The sequence below is a fragment of the Mytilus edulis genome, chromosome 7, assembly GCF_963676685.1.
Source record: "Mytilus edulis chromosome 7, xbMytEdul2.2, whole genome shotgun sequence".
Lineage (NCBI taxonomy): Eukaryota > Metazoa > Mollusca > Bivalvia > Mytilida > Mytilidae > Mytilus > Mytilus edulis.
This window is the reverse complement of record NC_092350.1, coordinates 39,862,243-39,884,935: the sequence shown is the minus strand read 5'-3', so window position 1 is coordinate 39,884,935 and position 22,693 is coordinate 39,862,243. Positions and strand designations below refer to the sequence as shown.

The 22,693-nt window shown below is 31.6% G+C and overlaps 1 protein-coding gene across 3 annotated transcripts in view; it reads right to left on the bottom strand.

Annotated features, from left to right (window-relative positions):
- Positions 1 to 22,693, bottom strand: part of LOC139482682 (tumor protein p53-inducible protein 11-like) — a 202,034-nt gene that overhangs the window by 170,667 nt on the left and 8,674 nt on the right. The window contains exons 3-6 of one of the 3 annotated variants that reach the window (XM_071266740.1): positions 19,142 to 19,269; positions 18,113 to 18,232; positions 16,681 to 16,742; positions 5,678 to 5,836 (exon numbers count right to left, since the gene is read on the bottom strand). The gene's annotated coding sequence lies outside the window, so the exon portion shown is untranslated. Of the gene's footprint in view, positions 1 to 5,677; positions 5,837 to 16,680; positions 16,788 to 18,112; positions 18,233 to 19,141; positions 19,270 to 22,693 lie in introns of those variants that run through there. The other 2 variants (XM_071266741.1, XM_071266736.1) reach the window with 2 other exon arrangements.

The following is a 22,693-nucleotide window of genomic DNA, read 5'->3' as shown; positions in this document are numbered from 1 at the left end:
ATGCATATAACAATAATATTTAGTTGGCAGTGGCTATTCGTCCGGCTAGCTGGACAAATAGAAAAAATGTCTATTAGTGTGGCATGCCCGACAAATAGTATTTTTACTGTATTTTGCTATTAATCAGGCCAAAAATATAATGATGAAGACATAGAATCGTGATAAGTTGATACTTAAAGGCTTAGAAGTTATCGTTTTATGAAAAAGAACTCATTGAAATAAAAAAAAAAATACAAACTCTGTGGGTGATAAGGACTTTTATATTATTATTTATACAGATTCAGCTCTAATTTCAGGTTCATCTGTTCAGAGATTTTGGACAATTTTTCAACACTTAAGTGTCTGCTTCAGTTGATTCAATTAGGGTATGTGAAAGATTTGAACTTATTTAGTCATTAAAGACTCTCAAATACAATTAAGCTTGCAAATATGTCACTTTTCAGATGGTTTTTGTCAAAAATGAAAAGGCCGCATCTGTGTTCACTCTCAACCTTTATATGTTATATATTATCATCAACTTACATTTAAATATTAAAAATGAACACAAATGTGGCCACTTTTATCTAAGACGGAAACATCTAAAATTTAACTCAAAGGCTAGAATTGTGAAGATTTTTGTAATTTGCATGACTCTATGATGCGTGTACTGGATATATGTGATTTGTATTGTCAAAAACAGTCAATATTTATGTAACATAAGTATTCTACTTTTAAAAAAAAATAGCTAAGAGTTTACATTTTTAAAATTATGAAAAACTGCTATTTCGGGGCCAAAAAGAAGTCTTACTGGACCTACTCCTTAGACCTTTTGGTGACATTTGTGCACTTCAAAAGAAATTTGAGAGGTCAACAATAGCATAATCATTAGTACCATATTTGTTCCTATTATTGATAAAACCTTACTAGAATGCCAACAAAATATTAATTCAATGGATATCAAAGGCCTATTATATCAAACATATAGCATGTTTTTAACCTTTGATCTTGATAGAAATTCCATTTTTAGTAACAGACCTTTATAAGGTAAATCCTTGATTTTTTTTTCTAATATCATTACACTACTAGACCTTGCTTGTAACAAAATATGAAGATGACCTTATAACCTTGGTTATGGATGACTTAACATGGATTTATCTGGGACCCCTCAGGGGTTCACGCAAATAGTCGAGCCTTAAATATAAATTCAAATAGTAGCTGTATATTCAGTTGTTGGCATGACACGGATTATGTTCTTCTCATATATGTTATGATGGTATGATACTAAACCCCTAACGGGAAGGATTGTGCCTGATGTTCATATGATGTTATTTATGTATTATTGTCATTTTGTTTATTTTCTTTGGTTACATATTCTGACATCAGACTCGGACTTCTCTTGAACTGAATTTTAATGTGCGTATTGTTATGCGTTTACTTTTCTACATTGGTTAGAGGTATAGGGGGAGGGTTGAGATCTCCCAAACATGTTTAACCCCGCCGCATTTTTGCGCCTGTCCCAAGTCAGGAGCCTCTGGCCTTTGTTAGTCTTATATTATTTTAATTATAGTTTCTTGTGTACAATTTGGAAATTAGTATGGCGTTCATTATCACTGGACTAGTAAATATTTGTTTAGGGGCCAGCTGAAGGACGCCTCCGGGTGCGGGAATTTCTCGCTACATTGAAGACCTGTTGGTGACCCTCTGCTGTTGTTTTTTTATTTGGTCGGGTTGTTGTCTCTTTGACACATTCCCCATTTCCATTCTCAATTTTATTATTAATTTTACTTTTCTATTCACAACTATTGATCATTGCTCTCAACTGATGCTTGTTTTAATATCATCATTATCTTATTCTATTCATATTCAATTATTCCAATTCAAACAAACATTCATCAACAACTTTTTGGTACCAGCCAGAGGTCTTGGGTTCACATATTGCTTTTCTTTTTTAAAAAATGATTCTGAAACAATTTACAATTAACACTTTCCCATAAAGACACTATATATAAATATGTAATAGAATACAGTATTATAATAGGACAATGATTAAAGCTTATCACCTATCAATCACTAAAGATTGTATATTATTGCGGTGACATCCGGAGTGTGTCAGTAGAAGACACATTACAAATTCAATAAAGACAGAACTGTCTAATACCATCAGATCAAAAGGATGAATTCATTGAATAATAAAAGTCATAAGTATTTTTATCATCACAATCTGAAAATCTGGTAATTCCAAGGTCAAAGTTTCATCAAAACTCAAATTTGAACTGTTGCATGCTCAAAAATTAAATTAAAACTACATACATGTATTTCAAAATTCCTATTTTCTTCTTATAATTTTTTTCATTTTCAGAAATAAAACAAAAATTTAAATAAAAAGGTTGATTTATGAATAAGACAGTTGTTATCCATTCTTTTGATGTGTTTTGCCATTTATAAAGGACTTTCATTTTTGAATTTTCCTCTGAGTTGAGTATTTTTGTCAATATCTGTCATCTTTCTTTAACAAAACTTTATTTTATCATAGTTTATAAATTTGGAATACTATTGTTCTGAATTGCAAATGAAATTTAGAAGACACTCTGAGTTCAAATAAAGGACAGTAAACAGATATATATAGAATCAAAAGACTGTATTTAAATATTTGATGCTGCATGATGACTGGAAATACTATTTATAGTTTAGAATTGCTAGCAGGGAATACGCAAATTATTTAGATTTCTTTTATCTATCAGTCAGTTATGAGTTGTATTATGCTTTTCCAAGTACCAACTAAAATTAAGTAATACAGTGTCAACTTTTTTTTAATATAAGATCAAATATGTTTTTGGAATAAATCTTCATTTTTTAAACTTGTCTAATTCAACCATACGGTGAACAAAGTAAGAAGGGCTTTAGGTTTAAAGTTCTGTTCAAAAATTAAAGGTTGAGTTAAGCACATGTATATATATAAATGTTAACATGATTTGTTAAACATTTCAAAACAAGAAAGCAAAAAATTCATCCAAGTTTGATGACAAACAGAATAAGCTGTCAATGAAAATTCAAAAATTTGCAATCAAGTTAAAATTTTATGAAATATTTATACTTACCAGTCAGAAACATACTTTTGGATTATCTTTTAAAGCATTTAAAAAGCATAAAAACTCACATTTTGATTGTATTCTAATGTAAACTTGACCATACAGAATGCCAGCAAATATCCAAATTAACCCTTACTGCATTAAATTATAAAGGTTGTTTATTTATAAAACATTGACATTTGTTTAGTTTATAACTGGTGACAACATGCAACATATCTACCAAGAATAAACATAGCTGCTAATTTTTACATAAATCATGATGATGTCAAATATTGAACATGTAAGGTTGACTGTGAGATCACAAAACATCTTTTTGAAGAATATTTGTAGTTGCTAATTTTTTCTTATATTTTTTTTACACTGAATTTGAACGCAAGTGTTAATATCACCTTACAGCGGATTCCACTCATATTACCTTTGCCTACACACTCAATGAAATCGACTGTAAATTGTTATCTTAATTTAGGAAATCAGTCATATCCTTGTTTTTATTGCATTCAATAACAGCATTTAATAGTTGTAAAAAAGCATGAATTCTTTTCAAAAAGAATTGTGAATGGAAATGAGGAATGTTTCAGAGACAGCAACAACCTGATTAAAGAGCAGAAAACATGCCAAAGCCGTCAAGAGGTCTTCAATGCAGTGAGAAAATTCCACAACCAGAGGCTGGCTTCAGCTGGTCCCTAAAGAATAATGTATACTAGTTCAGAAAAATGTACACCACACTTAACCCCGAAAAATATAAATTAACCAATTGTAAAAACCCACAAGGCAAACAAAGACTAAAGGTTCTGGACAGGTGCATTAATGTAGCAGGGTTTAGTATAGGGGCGGGGGTAGAAGGGGTCCTGATCATGAAATACGGGGCTTAAAAACACGAAAATACCGAGGTCTGGGATATAAATGCTGACATCCCGAAATTTGAAAAAAATACTAATTCCCAAATCCCAAAAGGGTCAATCCTGAAATCCTGAGCTTAAAAACACCCGATCCTGGAGTCCCCATAAAAGGTCCTATCCCCCCTCCCCCCCATGTATGTTTTGTGAGATATAAACCCTCCGCTGTACCTCTAGCCAATGAGGAATAAACTAACACACAGCAATACCTACAGTAAAACTCAGCTAAAATAAAGTCTAATTCCCCTGTTAGAATAGGAATAACAGAGGAATCTAAATAAAATGACCATGATCAGCATAAGTTAACTAAGGACTCGTAGCAGTTACTGACATACCAGCTCCAGACCTCAATTAAACTGATTGATAGATTACATTATGTCTTCATGTCTTCATCATACAAAAAATCAAGCAATATTAAAAGCTGTTAAGATATGAGCAGTTCCCCTGCTTCATGGTAGGTGAATAAACAAAACAATTTGGAGAACATTTTACCCTTATGTTACATTTTAGTGGCTATATATGTTTCTTGAAGTACAAGGAGGAAAAAATACAGAATTTATACCAGATACTCTGAAACTCATTCAGCACAAGTTTGAGAAGTCAGAAGAAGATTTCTGAAAGTAAGCAAAATTGATCTTGATGCACAAATTGTAAAAAATTGTCTGTAAAAGGGCAATAACTCCTTAAGGGGGTCTAGTGACAATTTTGGTCATAAAAAACTTATTTGTAGATCTCATTAAGCTAATCATTTTTGCTGTTTACAGTTTATCTTTATCTATATTATTTTTTAAAATAATAACCAAAAACCGCAAAATGTCCTTAAAATCATCAATTCAGGGGCAATAACCTACAAATCAGATACCCAATTTAGCTGATAATCTCAGGGCAGGTTGACAATACTAAATATAATCAGGAATGACCATTTAACTTTGAAGTGAGGGATTAGTTTTTTTTCAATCTAGTTTGTATCACTCAAGCCTCAAACTGTTTTTTTTTTTATTATTGCTTAGCAAAGCATTGGTTTTTTTTTTAAATGGCAAAAACTCAGAAAATTTTGATTTACCTTTTCCTTCAAATTTTAGAATCAGAATACTTTTATTTCTAGAAGAAAAAAATGCATTTCCCCCTCAGAATTAAAATGGTAGATCCCTTATGACCAAAGGTTTGACATAGAAAAAAACACTATCTTCAGTAAAATTTAAAGGAGGAATGACTGAAAAGCTATCTTTCTGTAACATTCCTTGTTATTTAAGAGATAACTGTATTGTATTTGAAGCTTTAAGGACGTCCATCGGTAGTTTTACTCTTGCAAATTTAGTTTACCTGGGGACGCGGATTGCAAATCTTCCAATAAAACAAAATTTAATTAGTATTATATGCCTCTTTCAAATTAAAGCAACATTTTAGAAAAAAAATTATTCATATAAAAATTTAATGCTATACTTCATGCAATACTTAAAACAACTCAATCTTTCTGTTATAAAAACAATTAAATACGGTTTAAATACTTTAACAAGCCTACCTTTAACAAAACTATTCCATACAACACATACAACTCCCAATACCAAACTGACAGCTTAATATAAATGAATCTTTTTATAATAAGATGTATCAAATCATTTTATGGATGTCAAAAGCCACTCAGAACAGATATTTTATATCATACGGAAAGTGTCCAGTAAATAAATGATAGGGATTTAAGGAGATACTTACAAATTGATGAAAAAATCAATCGTCCCTCGTCAGATTCACTCCAACAAAATACAACAATTCTTCTATAAGTACAGACAATTTCTTTTTTTCCGCTGTCTCTGAATTCCGTGACAGGAAATTTTGATTACTTTATTACAGCATTTTGTTCACGTTGAAAATCTAAAAAAAAAAAAAAAAACATCCTTAACAACTGACAATACAATAAGAAGAAATTTACAAATTACAAAATGGAAATTTGAAAAAATTGGACATTATGCAAATAAGTTCAAGGATTCACACGTTAATTTCCATCTTGGAATTGAATTACAATTTCTTATTCAATTTACTTAATCACCATATATTGCTGTATCTATTTCAACTGCACAAATCTGAAGATAAGCTGATTGAAACGACAGAAATTTTACTTTAATTGAAGTGACTAAAAGACATCATTCCTAGAAACTCATCCAATTTGAAGCAATAAAACACATTAATTCAAAATTTCAAAGGTCACTAAAACCAGTATAAAATAGAAGACTTGCAATGCTTGCATATTTTTGAATCCTTATTAAAGAGATGGTTTTACACTCATGAATTTATTGTTTTTTAAAATTGATTTGCAGAAAAAAGAATAAATTGACTATCAAAATTTTAATGGTTTGTGCTGAAAGACAAGAGAAATTATTTTTGTTAGAAAAATCTGCATACTTTTCAAAATGATTAATTCATTAAAAAAGCAAAATTAGGGAAAATAACTTATTGTATAATATGTCACATTACTTACTACAAATAATTTCAAAAATATGCAGATCCATGGAAGAAATCTGTTTACTTTTTCATTTACTTAACTTCATTTAGGAAATTTTAGAAAGAAATATTTAGTTGGTCGATTTCAATATATCATGTATGGGAAAAAAAATATCAGACATCTAGGATCCTCAGTGGCTGAGCTGTCTTAAGAAGTTCATCTACATAGGTTGCTCGCCTGACAGTTGACATTGAGGTTTTGAGTTCAAATCCCCCTTGTGGGATGCTCAGGTGGGATGTGCACTCCTATGCCATATGAACTCTGATTTAACAAGTGAAACTGCGAGCTACTGCTCACTGATGATACCCCCGCCGCAAGTGGATAATATTAATAGTGTAAAAATATGCAAGTGTTCGGTAAACAGGAAGTTGTCGAGTGATGAATCTGAAAACGCATCACACGGTATAGCTGACTTATAAAAATCCTGAAACCAAATTTCAGAAATCCTTGTATTGTAGTTCCTGAGAAAAATGTGACGAAAATTTTTAACTTGGTTATCATGTGTAAAATCATACAAGTGTTCGGTAAACAGGAAGTAGTCGAGTGATGAATCTGAAAACGCATCACACGGTATAGCTGACTTATATAAATCCTGAAACCAAATTTCAGAAATCCTTGTATTGTAGTTCCTGAGAAAAATGTGACGAAAATTTTCAACTTGGCTATCATGTGTAAAATCAGACAAGTGTTCGGTAAACAGGAAGTTGTCAAGTGATGAATCTGAAAACGCATCACACGGTGTGGCTGACATATATAAATGTTGATATATAAATGTTGATACCAAATTACAGAAAGGGTGGATGTGTAGTTCCTGAGAAAAATGTGACGAAAGTTTCATGGGACGGACTGACTGACTGACGGACGGACTGATGGACGGACGGACTAATGGACGGACGGACTGATGGACGGACGGACTGACAGAGGTAAAACAGTATACCCCCCCTTTTTTAAAGCGGGGGTATAATTACATAGGATTGACAGTTTTCCAGTTTTAGTTGGCAAGATGCACAAGCTTCTTCCACATTTAAAAACTGGGCCTCATGATAATAGCCAAGAGATGGGGACATCTCACTCCAGCAACATTTGGTATAATACATCTAAGATCTACCTCTACATATTACCACACAGCCTTCTTTACTAGAAAGGTGCACATGCTCTTAAGGTAACAATACACCATTAAATTTTATGGGAGCAGCCATTTTATGAGCATAACATGGTATTCAGAATTAAGAGTATTGCTAATCCTGATTGGTCGATATGTGCGCCCGTTATTTTTTATTATCAGAGACTTTGTGCACTCTGCTTTATACAAAAGGCAAAATAAAAGTTATTCCGTAGCCCTAAAGGCACTGAGATGACTTTTCAACACTAGGTCAAGACACGTTATTTTAAGGACAAAATTGATAGGCATGGGAGACAAGTACAAAATACGCTAAGAAAAGCAACACAAACCTATATTTTTTGGACCAAAAATACTGTCCTAATAACTTTTCTTTGATTCTAGCAAGGTTTCGTTTAAAAAAAAAACTTTCTAAATTCGGTATCTCGAACTAGAGGCTCTAAAGAGCCTATGTCGCTCACCTTGGTCTATGTGCATATTAAACAAAGGACACAAATGGATTCATGACAAAATTGTATTTTGGTGATGGTGATGTGTTTGAAGTTCTTACTTTACTGAACATTCTTGCTTCTTACAATTATATCTATAATGAACTTTGCCCATTAGTAACAGAGAAAAATATTTGGTAAAAATTTACATAAATTTACCAAATTAATGAAAATTGTTAAAAATTGACTATAAAGGGCAATAACTCCTTAAGGGGTCAATTGACCATTTAGGTCATGTGGACTTATTTGTAGATCTTACTTTGATGAACATTATCGCTGTTTACAGTTTATCGCTATCTATAATAGTATTCAAGATAATAATCAAAAACAGCAAAATTTCTTTAAAAATTACCAATTGGAGGGCAGCAACCCAACAACCGGTTGTCCAATTCATTTGAATATTTCAGGGCAGATATATATTGACTTGCTTAACAATTTAACTCCTTGTCAGATTTCCTCTAAATGATTTGGTTTCAGAGTTATAAGCAAAAAACTACATTTTACCCTTATGTTCTATTTTTAGCCGTGGTGGCCATCTTGGTTGGATGGCCAGGTCACGACACACATTTTTCAAACAAGGTACCTCAAAGATGATTGTGATTAAGTTTGAATTAATTTGGCCCAGTAGTTTCAGAGGAGAAGATTTTTGTAAAAGATAACTAAGATTTACGAAAAATGGTTAAAAATTGACTATAAAGGGGAATAACTCCTAAAGGGGTCAACTGACCATTTCGGTCATGTTAACTTATTTGTAAATCTTACTTTGATGAACATTATTGCTGTTTACAGTTTATCTCTATCTATAATAATATTCAAGATAATAACCAAAAACAGCAAAATTTCCTCAAAATGACCAATTCAGGGTCAGCAACCCAACAACAGGTTGACCGATTCATCTGAAAATTTCAGGGCAGATAGATCTTGACCTGATAAACATTTTTACCCCACATCAGATTTCCTCTAAATGCTTTGGTTTTTGAGTTATAAGCCAAAAACTGCATTTTACCCCTATGTTCTATTTTTAGCCGTGACGGCCATCTTAGTTGGTTGACCGGGTCACGCCACACATTTTTTAAACTAGATACCCCAAAGATGATTGTGGCCAAGTTTGGATTAGTTTGGCCCAGTAGTTTCAGAGGAGAAGATTTTTGTAAAAGATTACTTGGATTTATGAAAAGTGGTTAAAAATTGACTATAAAGGGCAATAACTCCTAAAGGGGTCAACTGACCATTTCGGTCATGTTGACTTATTTGTAAATTTAACTTTACCGAACATTATTGCTGTTTACAGTTTATCTCTATCTATAATAATATTCAAGATAATAACCAAAAACTGCAAAATTTCCTCAAAATGACCAATTCAGGGGCAGCAACCCAACAACGGGTTGACCGATTCATCTGAAAATTTCAGGGCAGATAGATCTTGACCTGATAAACATATTTACCCATGTCAGATTTCCTCTAAATGCTTTGGTTTTTGAGTTATAAGCCAAAAACTGCATTTTACCCTTATGTTCTATTTTTAGCCGTGGCGGCCATCTTGGTTGGTTGACCGGGTCACGCCACACATTTTTTAAACTAGATACCCCAATGATGATTGTGGCCAAGTTTGGTTCAATTTGGCCCAGTAGTTTCAGAGGAGAAGATTTTTGTAAAAGTTAACGACGACGGACGACGGACGACAGACGACGGACGACGACGGACGCAAAGTGATGGGAAAAGCTCACTTGGCCCTTCGGGCCAGGTGAGCTAAAAAAGGCTACCATTGTCGCCTATGGGGAAATTAATTGTTTATTCCAATCTTAATCACCATAAGTCTAGACAAGAAAAGTCACCAGATACCAGGAAGTATCTTAAAATATGAATAAATAGCAAAGACAATGATCTGTAGAAGACAGAAAGCTATTAAAAAATCATATAATCATTCTTCAAAAATCTACTCCACTAGCTATCATAACAAACATATCAAAAGTAACTTCATACAGAATAGTTCTATTTTACAATATCCAGATTATAACTCTTTGAAAGCTTTTACAGCTTTTACATTAATGCTAGCAAGACAAATCTTTGTTTGGCGTGCTTGCTTTGTTTGTATCAGTGTTTGCTCAAGCATGGTAATTAAGATAGGCTGGGCTTCAGCTTGTATACATCATACTTAAATTTTATTGGACGTATGTTGGAGGTTAAGGACACTAAATTTTAAAACATCACATGACACATATTCTCACATGTTTCCTTACCTGTAAATATACAATACAGACAGGATTCTACTTCGTCGAAATTATCTTCCTATAACGCCAGTTCATTTTCACAATCGTAAAAACAGAAGACAATTTTTTTTCAAAGATCCAACTTAAAGACTGTCGTCAAGCACTTTTAGTAAAATAGCTATTCGAACACACCTACTCTGATTTTGTGATCCATTGGATAGGTTTTTCACTTGATCCCTATATTTCATCTTTTAGTACTGTGATTTTTTTTATGTTATAAAGTCAACCTGTAGCTTTGCTATATAAAATGATAGAGTCTGAGGCGAGATGATGTATCAAATACTCTTGTTTTGTACATTTTCAAGACGAAATATTCATCTCAAACACACCCTAACATAAAAAAAAAGGTGCACTCGATTTTCTCTTTTCGATACAATTGTTTCCCATTTTTTGGAATATTTTCTTGAGTTACATAATCGAAGGACAGACATATAAATAACTGACTGAACTAATAGATTGATATGTTATAAAAACAATATTAGGTCAATTTATTTTGAAGGCCAGTTTCAGCCTCATACAAGAAAAAAGTTTATATTTTTCTTTCATTGACAAATTATTGTATTTTTACAGGTGAGAAAACATGTGAGAATATTTGTCATGTGATGTTTTAAAATTAAGTGTCCTTAACCTCAGACATAACGTCCAATAAAATCTAAGTATGATGTATACAAGCTGAAGCCCCGCCTATCTTAATTGCCATGCTTGAGCAAACATTGATACAAACAAAGCAAGCAAGCCAAACAAAGATTTGTCTTGCTAGCATTAATGTAAAAGCTGTAATGATTGTCCCTGCTGATAAAACATCCAACAATGTATAAATAAGAACCATCTTCGCTAGCCAAGGGTTACAATCCACCCTTGGCATAATAAGCTAACATTTGTCATAACAATGTTGCGCCATCTATCAGTTGATTAAAGTCCCGCCCATTCCAAATACATTATTCTTGACCAATTAGGTAGCACTTGGATTTCTTCAGTGTGGAGGTGAAAACATGGTAGTGTCTATATTTACAAATTTAGTGAAGCAGTAAATAATTAAAGAACCTTAGTGAGCGTGCTCACATACCCCACGTTCCCACATTGAAACTGGAGAAAAAAAATATCTGTAAGAAAAATTGTTTAAGAAATAAAAAATTGAATCATAATTTCCTGTCAAAACACACATCTTCCTAGTATGTCCTTATTATCTTAAAAGTTTCATGAAATTCTGCTGTGTGTTTTCAGAGGAGTTGCAATGACAAATTGTTGCAGTAGTATATTGAAGCAAATAAGTTCAAAGCATAACTCCTAAAAAAATTTGTATCGTAATTTACTGTCGATATGCATATGTAAAAAGGTTTCATGAAATTCTGTTGTGTGGTTTGAGAGGAGTTGCAATGACAAGAAACAGGACTGACGGTACGACCGACAGACGGACAGATGGGTCATAAACTTTATACCCTCCGCAACTTCGTGGGGTATAAAAAAATATGTTGACATTCCAACATTTGTGCAAGAAACATACACAGGATCTTCTATTTATTTATTAAGTTGTCACTAAATATAGTTGTATGTTTTTAGGGTAAAGACTTGTTGCACAATCAGCCATGGCAATTGTTAATTTCTACATTTACATGACTTTTTTGTGATCATGTTATAGCTTTTTGATAGGATGCAGCCAGTCATGACAGTAAAATCGGGATCAAAACTTTAATTTGGCATCAAAATTAATAGAGAGATCAACATGTGTACTTAGTTTCTAGATGATTGGACTTCAACTTCATCAAAATACCTTGACCAAAGACTTATACCTGAAGTGGGAAAGATAATAAGACAAATGGAAGAACAGACACACAAACACAAAAACATAATGGCCTCAAGTGGAGCATAAAAAATGTCTGTTTTCTGCTACCCAATCAACCGTTTAAACACCAACCCTAAAACATTTATGGGCTTTGCCAAATTTTTATTGATAAAGATGTTAAGAAATATCTGATAAAAGGCAAACTGTGACCTGTAAATGTTAAACATCTTTGTCCTTTGGTCTTTAATAGATTTTTGTCTCATTAGCAGTCATAATACATGATCAGTGTTCTCCCCAGGGGCTTTTAGCATTTCAGTAAATATGGTTATGTGATGCTATATTGCTAGAATATGACACTATCTGAAATTAGCCTCCTATAGATAGTGTTATGAATGTAATATGATGCTATGTTTTCTAGAAACATGAAGGTTTTTCATAATTCCATGCTTACATAAGGATGAAATTAGAAATATCTAAGGACAACACTGGTATCTCCCTATTCGAATATTGGATTTGATAGTCTGTTAAATCAATTCACAACCTATCTAGGCTCAGGGTGATTTAGAAAACATATTGTATTGACAATTGTCTATAAGACCTTAAAAGATGTCTTTTGTATTTTGTGTCTGTCATTGATGTTTCCCCCACATTTCCTTGTATTCATGTATAGCAACAATTGATGATGAGATTCTTGATCTCTAATAAGAGAGAATTTTGTATGTAGGGATTAGTAATAAGACAAGGCGAGATTGTGACAAATCACTATTGGATAACATTAGTTATCTTATTACAGTAAATGGGAGATAACTCTAATCAGTTTATGTACTTCACTTGGTATTTCAGATAATAGTTTGAGGGAGATTTGGAATATTTCATCAAGGCTCTTTTAAATTAAAAATGTATTTTTAAAAATATAAATACTGATTCTCAATATGTGAAATTCATTCCAATCAAACTTCAGACTTGCCTCTCAAAAAATTGAACACCCAAAGACATTCTTATTGGTAGTCTTCTCGGTGTGGTCACGTTTCTCCAACATTTGCTAATTTTACTAAAACAACATTAGGGATTATGGGGTCCTCTTAAGGACTGGATCTTGATATCTACCTGTAATTCACCTGTTCTTGACCAAAATATTGTTAAAAAGGTATATATTTTTTAAATATATATATATTTTTTAATAGTCTCCCAAAATTGTAAAAGTCCATATAGTCTAACACAGTGATGTAATTTTTTATTTTATATAAAAAAAGATGTGCATGGTATGATAGACAATGAGACAACTCTCTGCAAGAGACCAAATGAAACAGAAGTTAACAATTATACATAAAAAAAAGAAGATGTGGTATGATTGCCGATGAGACAACTATTCACAAGAGACCAAATGACACAGACATTAACAAATATAATTTTTAATAAAACATAAAAAAAATTAAACAACATTTGGGGTCATTAGGGTCATCACACTCAGTGGCATCCAAAGAGTATTCTTGTCTCCAAGAGCATGTGACCTTAAAATGACTAATAGGTAAAAAGTATAATAGAAATAATTTCACATTCAACAAGTTACCATAGCAACAGACAATGCCTGATTGTAAAATTTCTCATTTTTTGTTATTTGTATCATATTTGGAGTATAGATAGGTATGTACCCATGCCAAAACAAAACTTTGATAGTAAATGACATGTGTATGATGCTACATGTATAAGAAAGCTTCTTCAAAATTATCTTGTGGTAAAATGGCTGTGCATAATGTTTCCATAAAGAGATTTAGATGATTAAGAAAACTGCATAAAGCTAGTAGTTTTCTATCATTTTCATGAAAAGGCTCATATTTTCTCAATTTTTTATAAATATTCTTTCATTTTTTTCAACTGTCAAAATCATGCAATAGTTCACAGCCCAAGAAAACCTGTATCAACATTTTTACAACATGAACAACATGATGTTTTGATTGGGTTTTTGTCAAAATGTTTTAAATAGATTTTTTGAATTGCAACAGTTATGAATTGAAATGATTTTTAGTACCCAAGATGTATGTAAGACCTCAGAAATCAGAGGTGGATTTAGGGGGGGGGGGGGGCAGAGGGGGCTGGGCCCGCCCCCTTTTGAGAAAAAAATTTGGTTGATTATATAAGGAATCAATGACCGGAGCGGGCCCCCTTTTAGGCAGCCAGTGGGCCCCCACTTATGAAAATTTCTAGATCTGCCACTGGAAATAAAAGCCGAAGTATGAATATGGACCAATCCCGATTTACAATACAGGGTTTCTTTTTACTATCAATTGGTGGTAAATAATAGCAATTTTTTTTACATATTTAACTTGCAAAAATACCAGTAGTCCTTTTAAATTCAAATCAGTCAAAGTATGACTTATTTCCGAATATTATGTGCAACTTGCAATATTTCAAAAAACAAAATTCTTACACAAAAACCCAGGTCATAATGACCCTACTGCTTTGCCTGTCATTGCATGCAAAGCTTTACAATAGATGTGTTATTTACTGCAACAGTTGCACAATAAATAATGCACTCTATTGAGATGCTGGCTGGTACACAGTGAATAACATTTTGAACAGACAGTTATAACATTTTTCACCTAATGACATTAGATTGCTGATTAGGAAGAAAATGGCACCAGGGAAAGAAAACAAATTCCTATTTATATACTTTATCAATAACAAACTTACAGTTCACTTCAAATATGTTCTACTAATCAACAACTAAACAGTAACAATATGCTATATATCTGATGAGAACTAATCTTCGATTAATTATAAAAACTATAATTGTATAAACCCTTATAATGTCAGATGTTGTATTCTGCTGATCTCGGATTCTTCCAATGCAAGTAGGAGAGATAGGAGTTCGAATCATATGAGTTTCACTTTTATTTCATTTTTTAAACTTTTTTTCTGTAATCCATGTGTTAAAATAGTTGTATACATCTTAGTTATATATATATATTTATACCTCATTCTTTATCTTTATATACCTCACAACCTGAAACTTATCACTATACATTCTATATAAGAAATAGGTTTCAAAAAAATATAAATTTACAACTTTCTCACTCAAATACTTGCATCAAATAACTATTTTTAACAAATTTAGTTCTTCCTTTGATGGGATTGCTTCCCTTGGATAGTTGATAGAAGTATTGCTTTAGCTCAGCATCCTGGAGGAGAAAGTGTGTTTATCTTAAATGAAGAATTAAATTTTATGGTTACTTTAAATAAAAAAAAACCTGATGGTTATTGTGTCCATATAGTCAGGGTTTATGTTCTGAGAGTCACACTAGTATTGAGGTGGGGATGTGTAAAGAGACTGCTTTATTTAAACAATAGATACATTGCTAACTGTGAGGGGTAGAGCTAGGGAAGTACTTCTTTAGCTCAGTCCGTTAGAGGGTCGAAGTACTTCTTTAGCTCAGTCAGTTAGAGGGTTGACTTGTAACACAGATATAAGAATAAGAAGATGTGGAATCATCACCAATGAGACAACTCTACACAAGAGACAAAGTAATTAATAACTACAGGTCACTGTGGGGACTCTAACAATGATTGAAGCCCATACATCATAGTCAGCTATAAAAGGCCCTGAAATAACATAAATATAAAATATTTCAAACATGAAAACTAACGGCCTAATAACCACTGAATTACAGGCTCCTGACTTCGGACAGGACAGACACATACAGAGTGTGGCGCGGTTAAGTTAGTTTGAAGGTGCCTAGGTCAAAGTTCTGAAGGAGACAATATGATTTTCTAATAAGAATCATGCTCTCTGGTTAAGCTAGTAACAGAAGTAAAACTTGTTTTAAAAAATGTAATGAAACCTATTCCTGTTAGAACAAATATTTCATATCCTTTAGTCCTTTAGGAACAAATGATGTAATATTTCTTCAAATAGAAATAATATTTAAGAATAATTTTTTTTTATTTTGATATATCATAAAGAAACTTCTATCAATAGTAAATACATCTCATTCTAGAGTAAGGGTATTATCTCCTCAGCAGTGTTAAGGAATTGCTATGTCATGTACTGATAGAATGAATGGATGAAAAGTTTCCAGCAATATATCATTAGTATCAATATGACATTCTTTCCTTGCATATTAAATCTTCATTGCCTCTGATCATGGGAGTAACATAGACAATATAAAACATCCAAACACTGATCATCTTGATCAAATAAATAATGGGGTTCTTTGTCCTGCATGGTGCATAATCAAATGAGAATAAATGCACAATATCAAAGTTACATATGTAATTATTTCTGTTGAGAAATGTACATCTGAAATAACATCAAAGAAGACACAAATAATGGCAGCAGCCACCATAGCAGACCACCAACTGTTTATTACCAATTAAACAAATTAATAGACATTTAATTGATGATAAGATAATAAAATTTCCCATATCTGTCTTCTTTGGTTATAAATACAAGGGAGCAAGGAGGCATAAACCAGACCTGATAAGATATAGGTACCAGTTTTTTGCAGGCTGGAACCAGAAGGCATACAAATTTGATAAGATATAAAATGTTCCCTACCTGTTTTTATTCTTCTAATAAGTTGACAGACTAGTTCTTTACTAACTTGGCATTAAACTTTTCTGAAGAAAAAAAAACATCATGTCTTCATTGCAGTCTAGCAGGAAATTGTCTGGAAAATGATAACTAATGTTAGTACTTATCCATTTAAAGCTTAACTTTGAAAATAACAAAACAATGAAAAAGAAAACAGAACTTTTTTGATAATTCAAACATTAATTAAATCTTGTTTTCAAAACATCCTATCAAACAGACTTTACATTCCCATACGGCTTCCATGAAATGGCAGACAGTTCAATTGATAATTTTACTGTGTTATTAAAATGATAGTTTTAACAGGAAGCTTTAGAAATTCATTGAATCAACATAAAAAAAGAAACAAAAGATGCAGTACAACTAGATCAAAGAGTAAATGGCGGGTTTATTTCCATAATAATCTACAAATGACTGGATTGTACTGGAATGCCTTGCCAACAGCATGAACTAAGATAGAATCATAATTGGCAACTTAAATGACCTTTTTTCTGTTTTATTTTAGAAATATAATGATGGAACAAGAAATATTAGAAACCAATTTTCAAAAGCTATTGTCTAAACAATTTCACAATTTCTTTTCATTTTTGGAAGTATTTCAAGGAAAACCGCAATTTCAGGAGTGACTGCCAAATTTTTAAAATTAATATTTGAGATCTTAAATTCAGCTACTGTAATTGCAATTAAAATAAATTTTGATAGTGTTTTAAGTTGTTTCACACCAAATCTATTTATCTATTACAGATTGATTAGGATCCATTTCCCCAAAATTCAATCAATTCATAGACTCCATGACCTTGACCTTTGAAATACTGACATTGTTCTATGTAAATGGGTTATCTGCAACCAAATTATGAACCAGATCTGAAACTCAAATTATACCCTTATAAATGAATTAAAAATCAGCAAAGTATCTCACTCATAATGAAAAAACTGAGTACAATTTTCATGAAATTTTCAAGTTCAAGGACCTTTATAACTCAGTGACAAGTGTGGCATTACAAAGAAAACAAAAACTTGATCTGAAACTAAGTAACTGTTCACTCATGAATCAAAAATAAGTTCATCATAAACAAGCATAATGATTTCAAAGTTCACACCATGGTTAGATTTTGGAAAACTGAAGAATAAAAAGACATACATATGCCCCAGTCGTGGAGTTAGAAAGAGGTAAAAATATAAATCAAACTATATTCACTGAGTAAGTTTCCAGTTTCATTTTTTGAACAGGCATTATTATTTCCAAATCCCAAATCCCATTTCCTAGATATCTGGTAATTCATATTTTATTAGATTATAAAAAGGTTCTGCAAAACTAGTTAAAGGCTATCCAGAATAAAAAAAAAATGTTATAATTTATTGAATTATCTGTTACAACTGTGCATCTTGTTACATGTACCTTCCTTCCTTTTTCTTTCTTTCATATTTATCATTCAATTCTATTTTTGTCTTTATCCTTTTCACAATGCCAATTCAAGATCCAAGGGAAGTAACTGTGGCTGTCTTGTACCACATCAGTCTACAATTGAATTTAAAAGAAAACACATATCTATTACATTTGTGTAAGTGGAAGCTAATTTTATCTGTGTAATACAAAGTAAATTTGTTGTGAAGAGAGTCTTCACTGCACATTAAGAACAGGAATTACAGAAATTATTTCTGAGCACATTTTGTTAAGTATAATAATAACAGATGGTACTTAACATTAGTACAAAGTAGTTTATTATTGACATAGTACATTTTATGATTACAGAAAACAAATTAAAACATTGTTTGATGGTTACATATGAACTTTTATTGGTACAGTTTCAGTACAGTTTTATCTGTTCTCATTTCTGGTGCTGCTTTTTAAAGAAATTGCATAATGCAGGAACAAAAATTACATCCATAACATCCAGATATGATAATGAAAATAACATTAGAAAACAAACGAAAGGTCAAGCAAGACCTTTCAATTTGAAATAAACATGATGACAAGATATCAACCCTGCCTGGAAAAATACAAAATGTTAACAAAGGGCGTTATGACAAGGCCACATTTTTGGCACCTTAAATCAAAATTAAAAAAATTTATAGCATCAATTTCAGTGGGCTTTTGACATCATGGTTGACATGGCAACTGACGTTTCTGAACTGATTTGTTTAGATACTTCAAAAATTAATTAATAGTATCATCCTATTAATTAATTTTTGAACTAACATCTATTTAAAAGGATAGAAAATAAAACTATTTTTCACAATAACAGAGCCCAAATATCTTCTCCTTTTGATTCCTGTAACAATAAAGTGATAATCCGATGGTTTTTTGTATTTTGTTTTTTTGGTTGTTGTGGAATTGTTTGTCTATTCAAGCTGATTTTATTTACCTGCTTATCTGACAGATGATTTTTTTTAAAGTGTATATGATTGTCATTTTAAAACATTTTACCTCCATCTAAATTAGAAATTTAAGTGGTTTCTGTTCAATATCATCTTTCAAGTTAATTACTCTTTCACATTATTGTCGTCTATGCCAACAGCTCCATAACTACTTTAATTTTTCCATCATTCCAAAATCTACAAAATATTTAAAGACTTTACAATTGTTTTTCCAAGTTTTAAATAACATTTCAGTTATGATAAAGTAGAGGCCCCCTGTAGAGTGTTCTGCATCTTTGACAGAAGATGATTTATGAGTGCAAGTTTTTATGCAATACAACACCTTAGCTAATGTACAGAACAGATGTAACACTGACAGAACCCACTCTATGATTGAGTGATCAAAACTAATCTTTTATTCAATAGGCCATAACAAGCTTAGGCCTGTTTACATCAAAACAACAGGCTCAAATGAAAGTGGAATGTTATGTTTTATGTAAAAACAAATCTCAATATTACAAAAAAAAGAACACTTTCACACTATTTAAGATGTATACTGAAATACTGAAATATAATATCTTTAACTATTGTAAATCTACAATAATGTAATGTATGTTTCCTATTGGAACTTTGAAATAATAACATTGTTAATCTATCAAGTATTAATTTGTAGAAACCTAGATGCTCACTTTCTATTAGTTTTGTTTGTTATAGCAGTTTATAGGAAAATATTATATTTATATTTCAATTATACTGAGAGAAGTAGTATGGTAATCTAGTGTGTGTAGTTTGATTTGTTTTGTTTGCGTTTTAAGATTTTTCTTCTTCTTCTCCCCTTTTTTTTTTGCTGGAATGTTCTGCTATTTGTCCTCTTTTTTTTCTTTTTTTTATTGTGGAGGAGTAATTATTAGATCTGGAAAAAAACCGTATTGTGTATTAATAATCTATTTATACAAAATAGTTCCTTATTTTTTTTTTTTATTGTGGAGGAGTAATTATTAGATCTGGAAAAAAACCCAATATCCTTCTGATGTAATGCTTTCATCCAAAATGTGTCCAAGTTTGTCTCCTTTCGAAGATAAACTATGTATTTTTTATTACATAAGCAACCATGGCATTTATATATATGGGTTTAATATAAGTTGCATAACTTGTTTTCCAATCTACTATAAATAAATATTTTAAACTAACCATGGTATTTAATATTTTAAGCTACCACTGAAAACATTTATTGAGAGATTGGTTCAAATTGAAAAAGTGTCCTAATGATGTAAAAGAGATTGCTTTCTGATGCAATGTTTGTAAGCAACGAAGTTCATATTTTTTATAGGTGTTTTTAATTGATCAAAACCGATTCTGGTAAAATTCTTCATACCATTAGAGAATCATTAGAAAATGGAGGGAAATGACAGAGCAGACAAAACTAGTTGCAAATGTATTAATGTTTTTTCATCACTGACATCAAAGATAGTATGCTGACATTCATTATACATGGTTCACTTCGTTATGATTCTTCAGAAACAGAAAATGTATTTGCCCAGCCTTTTTGGCAACAATTTCTATAATTGTTTAATGAATGCATCCAGAATGCAGAAAATGAATATCTCTCAACAGCCTAAATGGCAGAATATGTTTTTCAAAATACTGATAATTTTGACGAGCTAGTCTACAATCTCACACTTCTACAAAGAAATGATGCATTAGTTCATGTGAACCAGAGAAAGATAAATGAAAGATTTCATTAGAGTATGAAAAAGATAAATGGAAGATTTCATTGATGTGTCCTATTAGGATGTTCTGCAGCTGTTGATTTTGAATACACCTTTGCCTTTCGCTACTGTTTGATGCATTTCTCAGCTATGATCATAAATCTTGTAAACTTATTATTTCTGCTTGTAAAACTATTAATTATGGCAAGTATGGTGATGAGAGTGACTTGTACTACATAATAAAAATTAACCTGCAAAACAAACTTACAAATTTATATTACTTTGTAGGATATATGTCATAGACAGCATCCTCACAACAAAACAAAACAACAAAAAACATCAACAAACAGTTTTTAACAAAGGGCAAGCCTCCTTCCTATGAATTTCTAGGAATTAGTAATTTCAACTAGAAATTTCTCGCTACATTGAAGACCTGTTGGTGACCTTCTGCTGTTGTTTTTTTCTATGGTCGGGCTGTTGTCTCTTTGCCACATTCCCCATTTCCATTCTCAATTTTATCCTGTACCATATGTCTTGTAGATAAATCTTAAGACTACAAATGAACAAGCATCAATAGCATTTGAAAGAAAAGATAAATGAGGTGGCAACCTTACAGATCATTACAAAACAAAAAAACAAAAACATTAAGAGGTCAACCCACATTCTTTAACAACAAAACTAAAATAGATGGTGTCTAAAGTGTGGGCATCTAAATTGAACCATAGTAGACCAAAGATATATGAAATTCCAATCAGAAATATTAGAAAATACTGCTGAAGTGTAATCTTATATACAGTAAAGACAAATAAATAGAAATCTATATCATAAAAGGCATTATACTTTGGAATTGACAAACATCTATATACATAAAAGTGACAGACAGATACAATTTCAACATAAGAAAATCAGATTTTATTCATTTTTTAATGGGAAATCAGTAAATGCTTAAACTAGAAATTATGATGATTTGCACATTTTGCTGTACTTTTCTCTATATTACTATGATTGGGATTATATAAATGTCATACACATGTCAGAATTATTTTCTTAACAGGATTATATAATTATGACCAAGCGTGAAACAAAACACCTATCCTTTAAACAATCAGCCATCTTAAAAGAGAATTTGACATAACAATAAAACCTTAGAAGAGTAAACATTCCATAACAACCTTGTAAATGAAGGAACTTCACTTCAATTGAAAACCAATAAATTGTGTAAAAATGTTACATTTGGAGTCAAAAAGCCTGGAAGCTAGATAGTTTGTTGCTTATTTTATACACTTTGTTGACATAATCTAAACACTTATCTAAAAACACTCCGAGTAATAAAGGGATATTAACAGATTTATTACCCTCAGGTAAATAGATAATGGTTGGCGGTGTCTATTAAACAATTATCTCTCATTGTAGAGAAGTGAAGTGAAAGGTGTTAGTCCATTATTAGTTATCTCCCCTTTGATCAGCGTTATATTTATTAATGGAGTGATAGAAAATGAAAAAGGGTAAACTATTTAAACTTTTGTATATTACTTGAAATGTCAGCTTAACCTTTGATTTTTTTTCAATTGGTTTTTAATGACTTTAAAGTCTTATTACTTCATACTTTCTTTCATGGGAATATCGGGGAAAAAAATTCGATGAATGCCTAGTATCAATGGACAAGTAAAAGTTTGTTTTATTAATATGAAATCCAAAATCTGGATATATCCTTTAGTAATGAAACACAGAACAAAACAATGAAAAAAATTGTTAATTATTATTGATTATAACTCATGATTAACACAACTTTCAGCAAAGTCTCAAGACAAAAGACGGAAAAAAGAGAAAGAATTTCCGTTCAATGCGCTCACATTTATGAACTGTCTCCTTCCACCTCTGAATAGTACTTCTATACAAGGATGGAGTGAGAG